General features: G+C 46.0%; 1 pseudogene; it reads left to right on the top strand.

Annotated features, from left to right (window-relative positions):
* The first annotated feature begins 3,437 nt into the window (after nt 1-3,437).
* On the top strand, nt 3,438-4,795 carry LOC149328292 (uncharacterized; annotated as a pseudogene).
* The last annotated feature ends 642 nt before the right edge of the window (nt 4,796-5,437 follow it).

Genomic DNA, 5,437 nt, shown 5'->3' on the forward strand with positions numbered 1-5,437 from the left:
ACACTCATTCGTCCGAAGATTGAATATGTATAAGCCATCTGGGATTCTGAACAAGCCTATCTCGTAGCAAACATTGAGTCCATGAAAACCGTGCTGCGTTTTTTGTTTTTTCAGGCTACTCACATACTACCAGTGTCACTGCCCTAAAAAATCGTGCCGAATTAGAAGGCTTCTCTTTCCGCCGCAAATTATCACGACTAGGTCTTTTCCATAAACTGCATCACCATCCATCGCTTCACCACGATTTTTCCTATCACCATCAGCCTTTTTTCCCCGGCTCGACTATCCGCACAATGTTAAGCGCATCGCGTGTCGTTCATCTGCATTTGCGAAGCCATTCATACCACGCAGTATCATGGAGTGGAACGATCTACCAGCACACATAGCCACTGAATGTAACGCCTCTACATTTCTCGATCTCATCCGCAGTGACGTTGGTATCTGAAATATACTGTTGATTGAAATGTATGTCAATGCGTTCTGTTATGCCTTATTGTTTTCCTAAACCTATTATTATATTGCTTTCTATTAGCCTGTTTCTTTATTCTCTGGAGCTTAATTATTTTCACATGTTATATTTAGCCTATTTATTGTTCATTTGATTGTTAACAGTGTTCCTGTTTCATGGGATCCCCCTCTATGTAATACCCTCGAATGAGGGCCTTTTGGGGGTATGCTGAATAAATAAATAAATAACTAAATAAATATTGTGAGAAGTCGTTCGAGAAAACTATCGCTAGAAGAGTTCACTTCTCAATCACACAAGCAGCACAAAAATACGCTCTATTTTTTAGATCCCTAATTGTGCATTTGAAAACGATGTTCCTACTCTATTTCCATTGTAAACGACAAGATGGATGCCTCAAATTAAACTTCAGCTGTAATCATGTGCGTATGTGAGCCCTGGGCTTTCTAGGTTTGTGAAAAATATTTGTTCTCTAATTGAATTCTAAGCATTCGAAAGAAAATACCTGCTTCTGTGCCAGTAGCAACGGTCTCATTCGTGTACTCTGCAAGAAAAAAAATAAGTCGTAAGGCACTGAAGGCAACCACACTTTTCATCACCGCGTGGAATGCTCCATAAAGAGAAACGTAAAATTTCTACACTGCCAGAGGAAACATATTGACTTTCATTTTTGAAAGTATTGTGTGAAGCCGTTAGAAAAAAAAACCATCGCTAGAAGAATTCACTTGTGAATCACACCAGGAGCTGACAAACACGCTGTGTTTTTTAAATCCCTAATAGTGCATTTGAAAACGACGTTCCTACTGTATTTGCTTTGTAAACGACCAGATGGATGTCTCAAATTAAACTTCAGCTGCAAAAATGTGCGTATGTCAGCCCTGGATATTCTAGCTTTGTGGAAAGTAATTATTATCTAATTGAACGCTAAGCATTCTAAAGAAAATACCTGTTTCCGTGCCAGTTGCAACAGTCTCATTCGTGTACTCTGCAAGAAAAAAAATAAGTCGTAAGGCACTGAAGCCAACCACACTTTTCGCCACTGCGGGGTATGCTTCATCAAGAGGAACGTAAAAATTCTACACTTCCAGAGGAAACATGATGACTTTCATTTTGAAAGTATTGTGAGAAGCCGTTCGAGAAAACCATCGCTAGAAGAGTTCACTTCTGAATCACACAAGCAGCAGAAAAATACGCTCTATTTTTAGATTCCTAATTGTGCATCTGTAAACGACGTTCCTACTGTATTTGCTTTGTAAACGACCAGATGGATGTCTCGAAGAAAACTTCAGGTATTATCATGTGCGTTTGTGAGGACTGGATTTTCTAGCTTTGTAGAAAAGATTTATCCTCTAATTGAACGCAAAGCATTCGAAAGAAAGTACCTGCTTCTGTTCCAGTAGCAACAGTCTTATTCGTGTACTCTGCATGAAAAAATAATGTCGTAAGGTAGTTAAGGGAAACGCACTTTTCACCAGCGCGGGGTATGCTTCATCAAGAGGAACGTAAAAATTCTACTCTGCCGTACGAAACATATAGACTTTCATTTTGAAAGTATTGTGAGAAGCCGTTCGATAAAACCATCGCTAGAATTCAGTTCTTGATCAAACCAGCAGCTGAAAACACGCTCTATTTCTTAGATGCCTAATTTTGCATTTGGAAATGGCGTTCGTACTGTATTTGCTTTGTGAAGGATCAGAATGATGTGTCGAAGGAACCTTCAGCTGTAATCATGTGCGTAGGTGGGCCCTGGATTTTCTTGCTTCGTGGAAGAAAGTTATTCTCTATTAGAATGCTAAGCATTCGAGGAAGTACCTGCTTGTGTGCCAGTAGCAACAGTCTCATTCGTGTACTCTGCAAGAAAAAAATATGTGGTAAGGCACTGAAGGCAAACACACGTTTCACCACCGCGGGGAATGCGTCATCATGAGGAACGTGAAAATTCTACACTGCCGTAGGATACATATTGACTTTCAATTTGAATGTATTGTGAGATGCCGCTCCAAATAACCATCGCTAGAGGAGTTCACTTCTGAATCATACAAGCAACTGAAAAGTACGCTCTATATTTCAGATCATTAATTGTACATTTGAAAATGACATTTATACTGCACTTGCTTTGTAAACGACCAGATGGATGTCTCGAATTAAACTTCAGCTGCGATAATGTGCCTATGTGAGCCCTGGAGATTCTAGCTTTGTGGAAAAAATTTATTTTCTAATTGAACCCTAAGCATTCGATAGAAAGTACCTGCTTCTGTGCCAGTAGCAAGAGTCTCATTCGTTGGCTCTGCAAGAAAAAAATATGTGGTAAGGCACTCAAGGCAACCTGAGTTTTCACCACCGCGGGGAATGCTACATCAAGAGGAATGTAAAAATTCCACACTGCCGTAGGAAACCTATTGACTTTCATTGTGAAAGTATTGTGAGAAGCCGTTCGAAAAAAACATCGTTAGAAGAGTTCCCTTGTGAATCATACCAGCAGCTGAAAAATACGCTGAATTTTTACATCCCTAATAGTGCTTTTGAAAGGAAGTTCCTGCTGCATTTGCTTTGTAAACGACCAGATGGATGTCTAGAAGGAATGTTCAGCTGTAATCATGTGCGTATGTGCGCCCTAGATTTTCTAGCTTTGTGGAAAATTTTTATTGTAAACACAACATGCAAGCTTCGTCTTGATCTGTACATATCCATCATCATCGCTGATCTTCTTCGAAGGGTTGGTCGCCATATTTTCTGGTGCCATTAAAGCTCACTACATCCTGCGCTCTGTTTCCCCATCTCGCAAGTGGTGGAGTGTTCTCTCGATCCCTGTGTCCTCTCCGCCGCCAAACTGCAGCTACGTTCAGGTCGCCACTTGCTCGTACCAACTGCACCGATGAATACCGTCAGCGAAAACACCACTGGTACTCCCCCTAGCCCCCCCCCCCCCGTTCTTCTTTCTCTCGATTCGAACCATTTGGAGCCTGCAATGATGACTCAACCGGGTCCTTCCCAATCTTCTGGACACCCCACTTGGACCATCACCACACTCCAGCGCGACCTTCCTATTTTTGCTGGTCTTCGTGGGGACGATGTAGAGGAGTGGCTCGACCAATACAACCAGGTCAGTGCTTACAATCCTTGGGACTAAGGGATGAAACTTGTCAACGTGTCCTTCTACCTCACTGCCGTGGCCAAGACTTGGTTCGTGAACCACAAAGATGTCATCCCCGACTGGGCTCACTTCTCGTCACAGATTCGACAAATTTTTGGCACATTTGGTGCAAGCCCCGCCTTCTACCAAAAATGCTACATACGCGTGTCCAGCTACCCGTTGAGTCCTACACGTCGTACATTGAAGACGTACTTGCCCTGTGTCTACGGGTCAACAGCACTATGTCAGAGCACGATCGGGTACGCCATCTTCTGAAAGGGCTTGGGTCATTTGCTTTTAATGCGCTTGCTGCCCAGAATCCAACGTCAGTCCAAGACATCCGAAGAACTTGTCATCGTCTTGACTACCTCCAGTCACTACGCTTAAAAGACACCTGGGACACCCGAATTACAACCGACGTGGACTTACGCTCACTCATTCGCTCAATTATAAGGGAGGAACTGCACGGCTCCACCCTACCGCCAGTAGACTCCCACCCGCCCCCTGCCCCGTCGTCTCCGCCTTTGCGTCATCTCATCATAGACGAGCTCGCTTCCGTCACTCGTCCCTTGGCTGCGGAACCACCTGTACCGTGTTTTGTACCTACCTATGCCCAGGATTCTGCGACGCCCCCTGCTGCTCCTTATCAGTCCCATCCACAGCCCGTCCAGCAAACTCCGGTATCGTTGTCCCCGAGCCCCGCTATGTGTCCTGTTTCGAGTCCGCCTGCACGTCGGCCGGTATGTCACTGCTGCGCAATTCGCGGACATGTTGCCCGTGTATGCCGTCGGCGTCAGCGCGACGAACGTGAGTGGTACCCAGACTTTCACAACGAAGCTACGTACTCGTCACCTGCTTACCGCCCTACGTTTGCCACCAGTCCTCCTCGTCGCCCATCGTACGGGGACGTCTCCCCAGACGCTACGCATTCGTCGTACGCTTACCGCCCACCGTTTGCCGACCATGCTAATTACCGTCCCTCCTCTCCCTCTACCTCTTCGGAGCGCTCCTCGAACGTCAGGTCGTCACGCCGCCGCTCCCCATCGCCTTTCCGCCGCTCCTCGTCGCCTCTACGTCCACCATCCTCTCAGACCACTGGCCACACGGAAAACTAAATTGTGCAGTTTCCGGAGGTAAAACTGCACCACACGCCGACCTCTCAATTCCTCCTGCACAGCCATCCAACATGTTAGCCGTTGATATTGAAGATACTGTTGTAGAAGCATTGATCGATACGGGCGCCGCCATTTCAGTAATTAGTTCTGCTTTATGTTCTCGTCTTCGCAAAGTGCGCACCCCTTAAAGTGGTCCTTTTCTCCGTGCTGCCAATGATGAATCAATGAGTCCTTCCGGATTGTGTACAGCACGCGTCACTATCGACGGCATCCTGCACTACATAGAATTTGTTGTGCTTCCATCCTGTGCTTATCCCCTCATCCTCGGCTGGGACTTCCTCCACTCTGCGCAAGCTGTAATTACCTGCTGTCCCCCTACTCTACAAGCTACTGAATCCGACCTTTCTGCCGTTTCTATCCTGCCTTCTCATCACTTGGTTACCGCCGCTGACCATGTACTTTACCCCGGCTGCGAAGATGTCCTCTCTTGCTTCGGCCCGCGTCAGCGCTGGGGACGTTTTCGTCACACCAAGCCCCCGTCTTTTCTCAAGGGGCACCTTTCTCGTCGCGTTCCTGCTCCGCTTCACCAATGGGTCTTCACTACTGACTGCCTTCAACACTACGCCGGAACCCATTCTTCTGCGTCAAGGCACAGCCATTGCTTCTGTGGATACCACTTAACCTGTAACCGTTCTTTCCTCTGCCGCATCAAGCTTCGCTATT

Source organism: Amblyomma mixtum, chromosome 9 (genome assembly GCF_055824585.1).
Source record: "Amblyomma mixtum isolate Tamu chromosome 9, ASM5582458v1, whole genome shotgun sequence".
Classification (NCBI taxonomy): Eukaryota; Metazoa; Arthropoda; class Arachnida; order Ixodida; family Ixodidae; genus Amblyomma; species Amblyomma mixtum.